The following is a 17,793-nucleotide window of genomic DNA, read 5'->3' as shown; positions in this document are numbered from 1 at the left end:
GCAACTAACATTTCATGTATTTTTGGTAGACATGCAGAAATACTGAACAGTTTCTTATTAAACACAATTACAATACTAACATCTTTTTTTAAAAAAAAACAAACAAACTGTGTGACTACACAAAGACCTGATTACAGAAGGTTTATTTATAAGAGCCTCATATTGAAAAAAAACCCAAATATCCATCAAAGGTTAATGGATAAACAAACTGGTATATCCACACAATGGAATACTACTCAGCAATAAAAAGAATATACAGCAACATGGATAAATCTCAAATGCATTATGCTAAATGAAAATTCTGGGCAACAGACTACATTCTATACAAATCCATTTATTTGAAATTTGAAAAAAAGGCAAAATGCCTTATATATTTTTGTATTAAAAGAATTTATCTAATTATTATCAAAGCTGATCACAGTTTACAACTACCTTATGTATCATCCATGCCCATGTTTCTCTCTCCTTTCTTTCTTTCTCCTCTCCCTCTCTTTTTTCTTCCACTCTCCTCTCTTTCTCTTCTACAGCGCAGAGTGGGAGTATAGGAGAGAATTTTTCAAGCATTCAGTAGTCGCCACAAAGAGCAAGACTGAGCAACACTGACGACGCTGAAGAACCACGGCTGATATATATTAACAATTAAGCACTTCCAACTGAGTACTGCCAATTGTCTTCTCCTGGCGAAAGCCTCGTTTTTAGTATTGTAAATACAGAAATCAAATCACAATTGAGATTTTGCAATTAATGTGTTTAAAATCAATACCAGTTGTAATAGCCAAATCAATCACAGAATGCATCAGCCACCAAAATTAACACCCCAAAAACCACGGTTTTATCTCTCCAATTCAAATATCTGCTCCAAGGGCCATCAGTAAGAACGGGGTCTTGGTCTCCAGCTCCAGGTGCATTGCCTTTTCTCCTCACTTCTCCGTGCTTCTGGGAATGCTTTTGCTGCAGGAGACAGTCAGGTGATATCCATCAACTACTGCCCTGGCCCCAGCTCTCCAGCATTGACAATCAGATACATGAGTATTTGAAACTGACAAACTAAAATAAAAATAAAAATATAAAAACCTTAAATTATATTTATATACAGTTATATCAAAAAGAAAAATACCTAATTAATGTCTTGGTCACTGATATTGGCATTTTTCATTTAAACAAATCAACCAAATAGATCAATGAAGTACTAAATTTAGTTTGTCACAGTGTAAAATCATTTCATAAACAAATTTTAATTACAATGCTATAAGATACAATTCTACCTATATAGCAATAATCATATTTTAAAAATTGGCTACTCTCTTTGGACACCATGGACAGAAAACATTAAGGTTTTAATTTAAGGATGAATTAAGCATGTATTTGCTTTAACTAAGCCAGTGAGGGGGCACACATGACATAAAATTGGTCAAGAAGATGCAAGAAGAGTTCATGGGATTTTATTAAACTAGTTTAATAAACTAACAAACTAATTTAATGAACTAACCAAATACTTTTATATATCTGTTAAGTTTCATAATAAAGAATTTAAAAATAAAATATATTGGTCATGTTGGATATAAAGGTAAACAAACGTTTATGAAGAAATGAGAGCATATGTTAATTCCACAGTTTTATATTTAGGTGAAATCCAAACAAAGCATAGCAGGTTGCAAGTCTAGGTAACAATAACCATAGGTTTGAATTAAGCTTGGACTTCTCTTGCTTGTCCAGAAGTAATGATGCTCTTACTTTTTCAGAACAATATTTGAATTTTACCTCTCAGATTTTAAAGTAGAGCTATACTTGGGCAATATTTTCATTATATCAAGGTCATGTTTTTGACAAGTCTTTTAAAATATCTTTAATGTTTTATTAACATAATACATACATATGTTTTGAATTATCCAAAATAAATACACACTACTGGAAGGTGCATAACAAAAATTACTAGCTCTCTATCCCATCACTTCCCACTGTACAATCTCACACATTTCTACATTCAACCCATTTTGCTATTTTATCTGGTATTCAACTCACTACAGCTCTTAACAATACGTTTGCACATTTTCTATTGTTTTATCATTATGAAAGACAAAATTTAGCTCCCTTAATACTCTTCACTCTCATTTGTCATCCACACCCTGCCATCCTCCCAAGACGAGTCCAAATTTCTGATTAGATAGCTTATAGACCGCCTTTTTCTCATCCCTGTTGCTTCTAAGTGAACGGAGCCCTATTACGATTACTCTTGGCCTTTTATCCTGCTGCTTTACTCACACCACACTAGGAGAGGTACATGACATTTGGAAGATAAATTCAGAAAAATAAATAAAGCAGCACGTTTTACTCATCTCTGCCTTACTTCAGAATGAGACTTCCACAGGAAGAATTGCTCCCCAGTGCTCCTTCAGGGTTTGTTTTGCTCTCCTATAGGGGGAGGACTTCCTTATCCAATGTTGTTAGACTGGGTGAGGGAGCCTGCCTGTCATTTGGTTAGAGGTCCATTTTGCTCTTCCTCTTGCCCTAGTCTATGTCCCCTGCTTTTGCAAGTAAAAACAGTGGTATCTGCCTTCCAATCCAATATTCTTTATTTCTCAATTTGTCAAAATTCCGGGTAGAAAAAAGGAGCTCTTTATTGGACCCTTCGGAGACCCCAATATATTTTTTACTTAGTTATTATCATTCCATAAAATTTATTCACTGAAGAACCAGGTACTAGACTATGACCATATTTTCTCTTCTATACAACTTTCCATTTTTCCTAAAGTAATTTATGTCTTCATTTTTTTAGTCATCCATGTGCTAAATTAACTAGTCTTTTATATAATTTAAAAATCTCTTGATTTATCTTCAAAAAGATAAACTTCATGTAGCAAATTTTTGTCCTTTTCATTTTTATAGAGCCCTCCTTTCCAGAGCCTTATAGTCTCCTCTTCCAATTTGGACTGGTTACCCTCTAGACCTATTGTACAGCGGTTATCCTGGATTTTCATTTTTATTTTCTGTTAGTTCAAAGTGGATTCACTGTGTCTTGGATCTCATTTCTCCTTTGTTCTTGGTGTATCAGTGACTTTGGTGGAGCATATTCTCAGATAAATTTATAAAAATTATACTTAGAAGGTAACTTTTTGAGACTTCAAATATTGAGAATTTAATGTTATCTCATGTTTAATATATCAGAATAGAATAAGGATAGAATTTTACATGAGACATTATTTTTCTTAAGCATTTTGAAAGTTTTATTCCAGTCTGTTTTATCTTCCACTGCTGCTGTTAAGAAATACAACACCCTTCAGATCCTATTTTTTTTTTTCAGATGATCTGGTTTTTATCACCTGAAATTGTGAGACATTTTTATTACCTATCCAACAGTCACTCATCCCAAATTTGTTTGAATATTTATTCCATCCACATTTTATAGGGGTATCCTGATTAGTTTAAGCCAAACAGCATAAGAGAGTGTGTGGCATAAATTACCCTCTCATACTGAAGGAAAGTACACGTGCATATTGGTGAAGGAGGGGGCTCTCAATCTTCTTCTGTATGTGAACTATAAATATTGTAGTCCTCATTGTCACCATCAGCTATCTTGTGAACATTAAGGAAAGCAGACTTAGGGAGATTCACAGGAAGAAGTAAGGGGCAGATAGAATCAGGGTCCTTGATGACCTCAACTGAGCTACTAATCATTCAATTACTGGAACCTAACCTACTTCTATAATGTTGTTTACTTAGTAAGGTAATAAATTTGATTATTATTTAAGCAAGTTTGAGTGAGAATTTTCTTTGCTTTTTTTTTTTTTGTTTTCAGCCTGAAGCATCCTGACTGCTAAAGAAAGCTTTTAAGATTTTCTCTTTATCCTTAGTATCCTAAAATCTTTTGATGATGTCTCATAGTGTCAGTCATGACCCTTCCTTTTGCTATGCATTTGATAGCCCTCCCTTTTCAATGTAGAAACTTATATCCTTTGGCTGTATGAAATACTTTCTTGTATCTTTGTTAATTGCCTTTTTTTCCCTCTGTTTTCTCACTTTTGACTGTCAACATAAACAGGAAAACAAAGTCAGAAGAGCATTTTTCTGGTATGTTCAATCTCTCTTGCTCAATCCTGGCATCTTTTCCGCAACTTGGAAACATATTCAAATCTCCAACATTTAAAGAAAATTAATCTAAACTCCACTTCCTCCTCCAGCCACCACCATATTCCCTTCTTTGTCTCATTGTCAAATTGTTTTGAAAAGTACTATTTTGAATGCCCATCTTAAATAAGTGGAAATAGGGAATAGTGAAAGGCACAGAACTGCAAACTGGGCTGAAGCTTTCAGAGCTAAAAGCAAGAGCAGGTAAGAGAATGGGATAAGTCTATATTGGATGTCAATCAGTTGTGGTTAAGATAATGAAGGTCTCAAGTCAAATAGACCTGTTTACAAACTCCCACTCTGTCAACTGATGATCTGTCAAAATGGAGCAGTGCTTTAATCTATGTAAACCTCTATTTCTTTTTGTGAAAATGAGGTCATGGTAGCACCTACCACGGGATGGCAAAATCAGAATTCAATTATATAAGCTAAGAGCTTAATAAATGTTACTTGCACTTACTACCATTATCAGAGGCTTGACACTATTAACATGAAGCTAAAAAAATCTGAAGGACAACATGCTATGGCAAAGCAGGCATGGAGGGCCAGCTAATTCAAACGATGAAGTAAAGAAGACAATAGGAAGCAATGGAGCAGTAACTAAAGACTGTAAGATTGAGCAAACTGCATTTAGTTGACAGAGAGATGGAAGAAACTGAAGATCCACCTGGGACATAGAGACAGGACATTCATAGAGCTTCTTCAACATCTGCTACCAGAGCGAAGAATCCATGTAAAACAGTCACATACAACACCTCCATCTGCAATCTCCTCCCGCAATGGGAGCAATTCTAGAATTAACTAATATTTCCCTGGTAAAATATTCTTTTTTGTTTGGGAGTATTGTGAATATGAAAGGTGGATTCCCATGACCATTCCTTCAAGCTATACACTTAATAATGCACTCTATAATAAAATGGCCATGGTGTTCTCTTGAGTAAAAAATTACCTATATGGTGTTTTCCACTTTCTAATTTAAAATACCAGGAAAGTGAGCTGGGATGTGATACAACAAGAAGTGATGTTGGTTGGTTATGAAGAATAGTAGCAGTGAATGAAGGAGTGGAGAAAAGCAGTTGTTAACCCCGGGATGAAGGAGAACAGCTAGCTGTTACCTACTAATCGTACATTAAGTAGGTTTATGAGTGTTTTTATTTTGTTTTGTTTTTTGGGTTTTTTTTTTTAGCAGAGGACAGAAATTTGTGTAATTTTGGCTGTAATCTATTTGTCCATACCTTCTTGTGTTTTAAATGCAGAATTTGGAGGGTTTAAAGAGCACTACACACATTTTTGTCAATCATAGATTGTTCTTTGATACACTCAATATTGTAAAGATTTGAATTCTCCCTCGATTATTTTGTAGATCATACTCAATCACAATACAAACTTGCTTCTTTCTTTCATGTCTGTTCATTTTAGAGTGTTCGCACTAGGAGTGTTTGATAAAATAATTCTGAAACTAATTAAAAAAAAAACAAGTTTGTAAGACTATCCAGAATATACCTTTAAAATAAAATAATTGAGAGGATATTTATCTGCTACATATTAAAATTAAAATAATTGAGAGATATTTATCTGCTACATATTATTAGCACTACAGAAATTAAAGCAATGAGGTAGTATAGCATTATCAACAAATAAGCAGATTGGAATAGAGGGTCCATATATTTAGCCAGGCAAACATTACAATATAGGAGTTGATATTGTTTGCACTTCAAATAGGGAAAGGAAGATTAGTCAGTCAATAAATGTTTTTTGGTTAATAGGTAACAATTTGGGGAAAAAAAAGTATACTTTAATGTTAAGAGCTAAAGCATAGCCATATTCAGCCTACTATAATGACAAAGAAGTAAAGATAAAGACATATTCAACAGACTTGTAGACAGAAATAGAAATGAGAGGACAAGAGAGTGCACATATTTTCTGATCATTGGTCCCATCATATATATACACACACATATATAAACACACACATATATATGTATGTATATTACAAACCCACTACATGTAGTAACATACATATAGTACACAAAAATATATAAGTATATGCCATAAGTATTAGTGTATATATAAGTGTAACACTAATTATATAATAATATATGTTAGTGTGTATGTGTGTGTGTATATATATATGTAAGGGTAACCCATATATAATATCAATTATATTATAATTGATATAATATAATATAAACCCATATATAATATCAATATATAGTATGTATACTTATATGTATACATACATACACGCAGATAGATAGTTACTGAAATATAGACATAAGAAGAAAAATAACTAACTTAAAAAAAGGTCAAATAATCTGAGCACACTCCTCATGAAAGTGTATATAAAAATAGCAAATAAAACATGAAAATATGTTCAGTGTTATTAATCATTAGCAAAATGAAAATAAAAACTGCAATGTGATAACCTCAAACCCAGTAGAATGCCTAAGATTAAAAACAACAACAACAACAATACCAAGTGTTGGAGAGAATGTGGAACAAGTGGAACTCTCCTGCTTTGCTGGTGGTAATGTAAAATGGTTTGTGACTTTGGGGGAAAAAGACAGTTTCTTATACACTTTAAACATGCACTTACCATATGGTGCAACAATTCCCATCCTACGTATTTAACCAAAGGAATGAACTGCTGAAGCATACAAACAGAACTGTTATCTTTAGAGAGGCAAGACAAGCAAAAAAAAAGTTCATGTACGTCGTTCACTTTATATGAATTTTCAGAATGTTCAGAACTAAGGTATGGTAGAAGTCACATGAGATTGTTTCAGAAGGATAAGTGTATTAGACTGTGAAGTGGCATGAAAGAACTTTTGTGGTGATGGGAATATTCTGTAACTTTATTGGGGTAGTGGTTACAGTTATTTCTATATTTCTCAAAGTTCATCAAACTGTGCTCTTACAGTCTATGTATTTTATTGTATGAAAATTATACCATACCACAACCGATACAAAAACTAAAAAAATAAAAACCAGTGGCTGGGCGCGGTGGCTCACGCCTGTAATCCCAGCACTTTGCGAGGCCGAGGAGAGTGGATCACGAGGTCAGGAGATTGAGACCCTCCTGGCCAACATGATGAAATACCATCTCTACTAAAAATACAAAAATTAGCTGGGCCTGGTGGCACATGCCTGTAGTCCCCCTACTCGGGAAGCTGAGGCAGGAGAATTACTTGAACCCGGGAGGCACAGGTTGCAGTGAGCCGAGATCGCACCACTGCACTCCACCATGGTGACAGAGTGAGACTCCGTCTCAAAAAAAGAAAAAAAAAAAAAAACCAGCAAACATAAACATAAAACTAAATATGATCACCTAGGAAAATGGTTTCAAACAATTCCACACAGGAGACTGAGGAGTGACTAATGAGACAGAAGGCAAGCCAGGATGTGGACTCCTGAAAGCCAAATGACGTAAAACTTTCAAAAACAGAGTGACCGTGTTTATAAGATGAATTTTAAAAACTGGTCCTTATTGCGTAGTGGCAGGCATCTGTAATCCCAGCTACTCAGGAGGCTGAGGCGACAGAATCGCTTGAACCCCGGAGGGGGAGGTTGCAGTGAGCCGAGATCACGCCACTGCACTCTAGCCTGACGATGGAGAAAGACTCCGTCTCAAAACAAACAAACAAACAAACAAAACAAAAAAACTGGTCCTTATTACTGAAGTGTGCAGTGAAATCTTCATAGGGAAAACTTGATTGGAAATGGGCCAACGGTGACAAAAGGAGAGAAATGGAGACAACAAGTATAGTTAACAATTTTAAAGAGCTTTTATCTAAAAGGAACAAAAAAAAAAAAAAGAAGGACGGCTAGGGGGATATGTGATTTCTAGATTTTTTTTTTTTTAGATTGACGATTTTACATCATATTTGTGTGCTGGTGAAAATGTTCGAGTGAAGAGAAAAATTGATGATGCAGTGGGGAGAGGAAAAATGGTTAAGCCTACGTTGGAAGTAATGTAATGAATATATTGCAACTGCTATTTATACCAACAGCATCTAGTACACTAAATATGGCATGCAGAATGCTTAATAAATATTTAAGCAACAAAAGAAGAAAATTAATATGTATTGGTTGCTTACAAGAAATGATAGAATAGCATAAGAATCTTGTGTCTGGCTGAGGAAATGTAATGAGAGCAAGATTTTTTTTAAAAAGAGGAATTGTAGAAGGAAAAATAATGTATAAATCAAAGCAATGCTGGATTACATGAATTGTACTAGTACTTACTTTTGATCTCTGCTACTTAACTCCAATGTTCCAGTCTTATGTTGTGCTTTGTAACTGACCATTTCTAGAACAGGGACATTAAGGCACAAAAATGTCTACAAATGTAATCATTTATCATGACCTACATGGCTAATATGGTCCAAACTATCCTTAAGCTCTTAAGATTCATAAATGCCCCTAAGGAAAAACTGACCATGGTGCATTCAGTCCTCCCTTGCTGAGGTGCCCCACTGCACTCTTCTGCAGCGTTCTTTCTAACAAAACTTTCCTTTTCAAACCAATGCTGTTGTCAGTAAATTCTCACTACCCGTAAGTCAACCACTTTTCATTACTAGGGCTCTGACACCTCGCCCGGAATCTTGGTGGCTTGCATGGGTACTTTACTGGAATTTCTCCCTTCCTTTTTCTCCCTGCTTCCCTCGATGCTCTGCTTCCTTACCCCTGGGAACTCAAGGTCCCTGGCTGAAGCAGCTCTTCAGTGGGATTCTGAAGCCCTAGAGAAGAGATAGCTGTCTGTCATTTCCCTTAGGGGTGAGGGAATGGCCAGGATTCCTTTCTATTTTTTGTACTGCCAGTGAACCAATTTAAGTCCTCTTTGGCAATTGACAGTTTCTGTCAAGGACCGTTTCTTGGTGTTACCCGAAGCCTAAGACAAAAGGGTTAATTCATTATTGCCCGTCAGGGTGGCAAGTCTACTTTCACTTTAACACTCAATAAACCTGTGTGCACAGACACACTCTACTGGTTGCGACCCCAATTTTTGGATTCAACTTTGTCACAAACACCACATCCCAAGTTACAAGTGAGTTCTCCTTTACATTAGGTTTGAATTGACCCCTTGAGCAAGGGCATTCCTGGAATGGTCATCCAGGCAAAGGCAGACCCTCTATCTGTGGTGGAGTCCCCCCAAATAGAGTGAGCCAAAGGGAAAAGAGAGGTCCAAAATGCCTCAGGGATCTTGTAGCTCTTTATCTAAACCCTTTACATACCATGAAATCACACTATGAGAACTTACCACCTCCCTTGAAATAACCTTAGCAAAAACTGGCTCAAGTGTATCAAAGCTAAAGAAATCTTTAGACTCACTTGCAGGAATAGTTTTTGATTATAGATGAGCACTAAATTATCTCCTAGCTGAACAAGGAGTCTGTGCTGTTAATGTGTCTATGTTAATGTGTCTGAAGAAGTAGAAACCAATGTCTGAGAAATTTTCAAACAAGCCAAATAGCTACACACACTTTCTCAAAGTAACCAAGACTGGACCAAAGCCTTTATTGATTGGTTTCTAAAAATCACTTGGCTTCTCCCATTCCCTGGACCTTTATTCCTCTTCATTCTTCTTTTAATGTTTGGTCCCTGCATTTTTAATGCTCTCATTAACTTTATATCTTTCAGATTACAACAATTCTACCACAAGTGATTATGCAATCACAATACCAGCCTGCAACAGCAACTTCCATTTATATGAGGCCTCTTGATGGAATCCGGTCTTACTCTCATGAGCAAGTTTTTCATGACCTTCCATTGCCTTCATGACAGAGTAAGAAGGGGAAAAATGCAACTTATCCCCTCCACACCCACATTCAGCAAAAAATAGCCAGACTTGATGCCTAATATGGTTTGGCTATGTCCTCATCCAAAACTCAACTTGAATTGTACTGCCCAGAATCCCCACATGTTGTGGGAGGGAGCCAGGGGGAGGTAATTGAATCACGGGCTCTGGTCTTTCCCATGCTATTCTCGTGATAGTGAATAAGTCTTATGAGATCAGATGGGTTTAGCAGGAGTTTCCGCTTTTGCTTCTGTCTCATCTTTCTCTTGCCGCTGTCAAGTAAGAAGTGCCTTTTGCCTCCCACCATGATTCTGAGGCCCCCTCAGCTATGTGGAACTCTAAATCCAATTAAAACTGTTTTTGTTCCAAGTTTCGGGTAGGTCTTTATCAGCAGCATAAAAACTAATACAGTAAATTGGTACCAGTACAGTGGGGCATTGCTGAAAAGATACCCAAAAATGTGGAAATGACTTTGGATCTGGGTATCAGGCAGAGGTTGAAACAGTTTGAAGGGCTCAGAAGAAGACGGGAAAACGTGGGAAAGTTTGGAAACTCCTAGAGACTTGTTGAATGGCTTTGAAGAAAATTGCTGATAATGATATGAACAAAAAGGTCCAGGCTGAGGTGGTCTCAGATGGAGATGAGGAACTTGTTGGGAATTGGAACAAAGGTGACTCTTGTTATGTTTTAGCAAAGAGACTGGTGGCATTTTGCCCCTGCCCTAGAGATTTGTGGAACTTTGAACTTGAGAGAGATGATTTAGGGTATCTGGTGGAAGAAATTTCTAAGTAGCAAGGCATTCAAATGATGACATGGGTGCTGTTAAAAGCATTCCATTTTAAAAGGGAAACAGAGCATAAAAGTTCAGAAAATTTACAGCCTGATGATGCAGTAGAAAAGAAAAACCTATTTTTTGAGGAGAAATTCAAGCTGGCTGCAGAAATTTGTCTGAGTAGCAAGGAGCCTAATGTTAATCCCCAAGACCATGGGGAAAATGTATCCAGATCATGTCAGAGACCATCACAGCAGCCCCTCACATCACAGGCCTGGAGACCCAGGAGGAAAAAGTGGTTTCATGGGCCAAGCCCAGGGTTCCCGTGCTGTATGCAGCCTAGGGACTTGGTGTCCTGTGTCTCAGCCACTCCAGCTCTGTCTGAAAGGAGCCAAAATAGAGCTCAGGCTGTGCCTTCAGAGGGTGGAAGCCACAAGCCTTGGCAGTTTCCACATGGTGTTGAGCCTGCAGGTGCACAGAAGTCAAGAATTGAGGTTTGGGAACCTGTGCCTAGATTTCAGAAGATGTATGGAAATGCCTGGATACCCAGGCAAAAGTTTGCTGCAGGGGCGTGGCCTTCATGAAGAACCCCTGCTAGGGCAGTGCAGAAGGGAAATGTGGGGTCAGAGCACCCACACACAGTCCCTATGGGGGCACTGCCTAGTGGAACTGTGAGAAGAGGGCTATTATCCTCCAGAATGCAGAATGGTAGATCCACCAGCAGCTTGCACCATGCACCTGGAAAAGTCACAGACAATGCCAGCCCATGAAAGCAGCCAGGAAGGAGGCTGTACCCTGCAAAGCCACAAGATTGGAGCTGCCCAAGACCATGGAAACCCACCTTTTGCATCAGTGTGACCTGGAGTCAAAGGACATCATTTTGGAGCTTTAAAAGTTGACTGCCCTACTGGATTTCAGACTTGCATGGGCTCTGTAATCCCTTTGTTTTGGCCAATTTCTCCCATTTGGAATGGCTGTATTTACCCCATACCAGTACCCTCATTGTATCTAGGAAGTAACTTGCTTGCTTTTGATTTGGCAGGCTCGTAGATAGAAGGGACTTGGCTTGTCTCAGAAGAGACTTAGAACTGTGGACTTTTGGGTTAATGCTGAAATGAGTTAAGAATTTGGGGCACTGTTTGGAAGGCATGGTTGGTTTGGAAATGTGAGGACATGAGATTTGGAGGGGCCAGGGATTGAATGATACAGTTTGACTGTGTCCCCACCCAAATCTCAACTTGAATTGTATCTCCCAGAATTCCCACATGTTGTGGGAGGGACCCAGGGGAAAATAATTCAATCATGGGACCAGTCTTTCCCATGCTATTTTCATGATAGTGAATAAGTTTCACAAGATCTGATGGTTTTTTCAGGGGTTTCTGCTTTTTTTGCTTCTTCCTCATTTTTTTCTCTTGCCGCTATCATGTAAGAAGTGCCTTTCACCTCCCCCCATGTTTCTGAGGCCTTCTCAGCCATATTGAACTGTAAGTCCAGCTAAACCTCTTTTTGTTCCCAGTTTTGGGTATGTCTTTATCAGTAGCATAAAATGAACTAATACAATGCCCCTCTTCACTGTGCTGTTTTCCCTTTCTTGAGACCCTAGTAGGCAGCAGGTAGACATGAGCATGGGGGAATATAAAGGGTAGAAACTTTAAACAAAATATTTTTCAGGGGGAAAATGAGGAGAGCAAAAATCACTTTGTGACCATCTAGCAGGCCATCCAGAGGCAAAACTTCTTATCTAAAAAAATTTGAATGTAACTAGACTTCCTTATTATCTAAAGCAAGCATCTGGTTCCAGGCTTCTTTCCCAAAACATTTATAAATAACTGGAATTTGTATACATCTTTAGGATGCGTGCATGTCAAAACTCATTGTGTAGCTCTTGCTGATATTAAGGCACCAAAATGCCTACAAATGTAGTCATTTATCATAATCTATATGGCTAATATAGTTCAAATTTTCATTAAGCTCCTACTTTAAAATTAATACATACCCCTTAGGAAAAATCCACCATGATACACTTAGTTCTCTCTTGCTGAAGTCCTCTGCTGCGGTCTTCTGCAGTGTTCTTTCTATCTAATAAAACTTTCCTTTTCAAACCTATAGTGTTGTCAATACATTCTTTTTACTACCCATGAGTTGACTGCTTTCCATCGCCGGGGATCTGACACCTCACCTGGCAAAGAATACAATAAACATATAAATCTTCAATGCCCAAACACCAACAAACATCTACAAGCATCAAGACTATTTAGGAAAACATTACCTCACCAAAAGAACTAAATAATGTGCCAGTTACCAGTCCTGGAAAGACAGTGTAGTGTATTAGTCTGTTCTCATGCTACTATAAAGAACTGTCCAAGATTGGTTAATTTATAAAGAAAAGAGTTGTAATTGACTCACAGTTCTGTATGGCTGGGAAGTCCTCAGGAAACTTACAATCATGGAAGGAGGGGAACCAAACGTGTCCTTCTTCACATGATGGCAGGAAGGATATGTACCGAGCAAAAGGGGAAAAAGTCCCTTATAAAACCATCATATCTCATGAGAACTCACTCACTATCATGAGAACAACATGAGGGTAACTACCCCCATAATTCAATTACATCCCATGATGTCCCTCCCACAAGACGTGGGAATTATGGGAACTACAATTCAAGATGAGATTTGGGTGGGGACACAGGTAAACCATATCAGACAGAGATATTTGAGATATGTAAACTTTCAGACACAGAATTCAAAATAACTGTTTTGAGGAACCTAAACAAAAATCTAACATAGTATGGAAAATGAATTCAGAATCCTATCAGATAAATTTAGCAAAGGGATTAAATGAAAAATAATTGAGCAGAAATTCTAGAGTTTAAATATTTAATTGACATACTGCAGAATGCATCAGAGTCTCTTAACAGCAGAAAGGATGAAGCTTGAAGACAGGCTATTTGAAAATATACAGTCAGAGGAGAAAAGAGAATAAAAAGTAAAAAAAAAAAAAAAAAGAAGAAGCATTGCTACGAAATCTAGAAAGTAGCCACAAAAGGGCAAATCTACAAGTCATTGCCCTTAAAGAGGAGGTAGAGTGGTAAATCGGGATAGTAAGTTTAAGGGATAATAACAGAGACCTTACCAAAGATAGAGAAAGATATTCATATTCAAGTGAAGAAAAGTTACAGAACACAAAGCAGGTTGAACCCAAAAAAAAGACCACCTAAAGACACTTAATAATCCAACTCTCAAAGGTCAAGGATGAAGCAATGTTTCTAAAAGCAGCAAGAGAAAATAAACAAATAACATGCAATGGAGCTACAATACGTATGTCAGAAAACTTCTTAGTGGAAACTTTACAGGTCAAGAGAGAGTAGCATGACATACTTAAAGTGCTGAAAAAAAAATTACCCAGTGAAATAATATATTCAGTGAAATATATCCATTGAAAATATCCTTCAAAGGTGAAGAAGAAATAAAGACTTTACCAGACAAACAAAAGTTTAAGGATTTTATCCACACCAGACCTGGCCTAGAAGAAATGCTAAGGAGATTTTTTCAGTGTGAAAGGAAAGGACATTATTGAGCAAAAATAAATAATCTGAAGGTACAAAACTTACTGGTACTAGTTAAGTACACAGAAAAGCACAGAATATTACAACACAGTAATTGTATTGTGTAAACCACTCATATCTTCAGTAGAAAGATTAAAATATGAACTGATCAAAAATAATAACTAGAACAACTTTTCAAGACATAGTACAAAAAGATATACATAGGAAGCACGAAAAGTCAAAAAAATAGTGGGATGAAGTTAAAGTGTACAGTTTTTATTAGTCTTCTTTTTGCTTCTTTCAGCTTCTTTGGTAGTTTATATGGTTGTTTATGCAATCAGCGTTAAGTTGTCATAAGTTTAAAATGAAGTATTATATGATAGTACTTGCAAACCTCATGGTAACCTCAAATCAAAAAAGATACAAAAGATATATAAAATATAAAAAGTGAGAAATTAAAACTTACTGCCTGAGAAAATTACCATCACAAAAAGGAAGACAGGAGGAAGGAAGGAAGGAAGGGAGGGAGGGAGGGAGGAAGGAAGGAAGGAAGGAAGGAAGGAAGGAAGGAAAGAAGGAAGTCCACAAATAAACCAGAAAACAAGCAAAATAGATAGCAAGAGTAAGTCTTTACTTATCAATAATAATAATATTGAATGACAATGGACTAAACTCTCCAATCAAAATACATAGAGAATACATAGAGTGGCCAAATGAATTTAAAAAATAATTAAGACCCAATGATCTACTGCCTACAAGAAATACATTTTACCTATAAGGACACACACAGACTAAAAATAAATATAAATAAATAAAGAAAGCTATTATATGCAAATGAAAACCAAAAAAAAAAACAGGATTAGCTATACTTACATCAGACAAAATAGGTTGTAAGACAAAAACTATAAGAAGGGATAAAGAAATTCATTATATGATAATAAAAAGGTCAATTCAGCAAGATAATATAATGATTGTATAGATATATACACCTAACACTGGAGCAACCAGGTATGTAAAGCAAACATTATTAGAGCTACAGAGAGAAACAGAATCCAATAAAATAACAGCTGGAGACTTCAACACCTCACTCTTAGCATTGGGGAGATCTTCCAGACAGAAAGTCAACAGAGAAACATCAGATTTAATCTTCAATATAGACCACATGGACCTAATAGATATTTACAGAACAATTCATCCAATGGCTACAGAATACACATTTTTCTCCTCAGCATGTGAATCATACTCAAGGATAGACCATATATTAGGTGACAAAACAAGTCTTAAAAAATTAAAATTGAATCAAGCATCTTTTCTGACCTCAATGGAATAAAACTAGAAATCAATAATAAGAGGAACTGTGGGACTAACATGGAAATTAAACAATATACTCCTTAAGGAACAGAGCATCAATTAAAAGAATAATAAATACTAAATTAAGAAAAAAATTAAAAATTATTTCATAACCAACGAAAAGAGAAACACAACATACCAATACCTATGGGAGACAGTGAAAGCAGTACAAAGAGTAAATTTTATAGAAATAAGCTCCTACATCAAAATTGTAAAAAACATTTCAAACAAACAACTTTATGAAGCATGTTAAAGAAATAGAAAAGTAAGAGTAAACCACTGCCAAAATAAGTAGAAGAAAATAATAAAAATCAGAGCAGAAATAAATAAATAAAAATTAAAAATAGAATCAATGAAGCAAAAATTTGGTTGATTTAAAAGATAAACAAAACCAAAAAACCTTTAGCCAGACTAAGAAAAAAGGAGACAAGACTCAAATAAATAACATAACATAATGAGAAAGGAGACATTACAACTGTTACTGCAGACATGCAAAGGATAATTAGAGGGAACTATGACTATTTCCATGCAAATTAATTGGAAAACCTAGAATAAATGAATAAATTTTTACATACACACACTTTACCAAGATCAAACTATGAAGAAATTCAAAACCCAAACAGAACCAAACAAGTAATGAGATTAGAGTAGTAAGAAAATGTGTCCCAGAAAGGAAAAGCCCATGACCTGATGGCTTCAATGCTGAATTGTACCAAACATTTGAAGAACTAATACCAATCCTACTCAATCTATTCTGAAAAACAGAGAAGGAGGGAATACATCCAAACTCATTCTATAAAGCCGGTATTACCCTAATACCAAAACCAGACAAAGACACATCAAAAAAAAAATTACATGCCAATTTCTCTGATGAATATTGATGTAGAAATACTTAACAAAATAATGGCATACCAAATTCAAAAATACATTAAAAAGATCACTCATCATGATCAAGTGGAATTTATTTCAAGGATGCAAGGATGGTTCAATAACTCAAATACACAAATCAATCAATTAATGTGATACATGATAATAACAGAATGAAGGACAAACACCATATGATCATTTCAATTGATGCTGAAAAAGCATTTAATAGAATTCAGCATCCTGACTGGGTACAGTGGCTCATGCCTATAATCCCATCACTTTGAGAGGCCAAGTTAGGCAGATAACTTGAGCCCAAGAGTTCAAGACCAGCCTGGGCAACATGGCAAAACCCCATCTCTACAAAAAAATACAAAAAATTAGCCAGGCATTATGGTGAGCACCTGTAGTCCCAGCTACTCAGGAGGCTTACGTGGGATGATCGCTTGAGCCTGGGAGGCGAAAGTTGCAGTGAGTTTTGATCATGCTGCTACACTCCAGCCAGGAGACATAAACAGATCCTGCCTCAAAAAAAAAAAAAAAAAAGCAAAATAAAGAAAAAACATACAACAACAACAAAAATCCTTTCATGATAAAAAAAAAAAAACTTCAGAAACCTAGATATAGAAGGAGCATACCTCAACACAATGAAATCCATATATAAAAGATCCATAGCTAATATCATACTGAAAGGAGAGAAAATAAAAGCCTCTCCTCTAAGATGAGGAACTCAGCAAGAATGGCCACTTTTACCACTGTTATTCAACATAGTATTAGAAATCCTAGGAAGACAAAGCACACAAGAGAAAGAAATTAAGGGCATCCATACTGGAAAGGAAAAAGTCAAAGTATCTTTGTTTGCAGATAATATAATCTCATACGTAAAAAAAACCTCAGACTCTACCAAAAGTTATTAGAACTTGTAAACAAGTTCAGTAAATTCGCAGATACAAAACCAACACACAAAAACCAGTAGCATTTCTATATGCCAACAGTGAACGATGTGAAAAAGAAATAAAAATATAATTCCATTTAGAATAGGCACAAATGAAATGAAACACCTAGGAATTAACCAAAGAAGTGAAATATTTCTACAATGAAAATTATAAACCACTGATGAAAGAATTTGAAGAGGACACCAAAAAAAAAAAAAAAAAAACGAAAGAAATTCCACATTCATGGATTGGAAGAAACAATATTGCTGAAATGTCCATACTACCAAAAGCAATCTACAGACAAAATGCTATCTCTATCAAAATACCAATGACATTTTTCACGGAAATAGAAAAAACATCCTAAAATTTATATTGATCTACAAAAGACCCAGAATAGCCAAAGGTATC

General features: G+C 36.1%; 1 long non-coding RNA gene across 3 annotated transcripts in view; it reads right to left on the bottom strand.

The window, feature by feature from the left end:
• Positions 1-17,793, bottom strand: part of LOC107971219 (uncharacterized) — a 108,771-nt gene that overhangs the window by 12,317 nt on the left and 78,661 nt on the right. Inside the window, exons 3-5 of one of the 3 annotated variants that reach the window (XR_010154908.1) lie at positions 12,691-12,873; positions 8,371-8,434; positions 433-1,047 (exon numbers count right to left, since the gene is read on the bottom strand). This is a non-coding gene — a long non-coding RNA (uncharacterized LOC107971219). The remainder of the gene's footprint in view (positions 1-432; positions 1,048-8,370; positions 8,435-12,690; positions 12,874-17,793) is intronic. The other 2 variants (XR_001714193.4, XR_001714194.3) reach the window with 2 other exon arrangements.

The sequence above is a fragment of the Pan troglodytes genome, chromosome X, assembly GCF_028858775.2.
Source record: "Pan troglodytes isolate AG18354 chromosome X, NHGRI_mPanTro3-v2.0_pri, whole genome shotgun sequence".
NCBI lineage: Eukaryota > Metazoa > Chordata > Mammalia > Primates > Hominidae > Pan > Pan troglodytes.
Note: the sequence above shows the minus strand (reverse complement) of the source record. Positions and strands in the feature narration are given on the sequence as shown.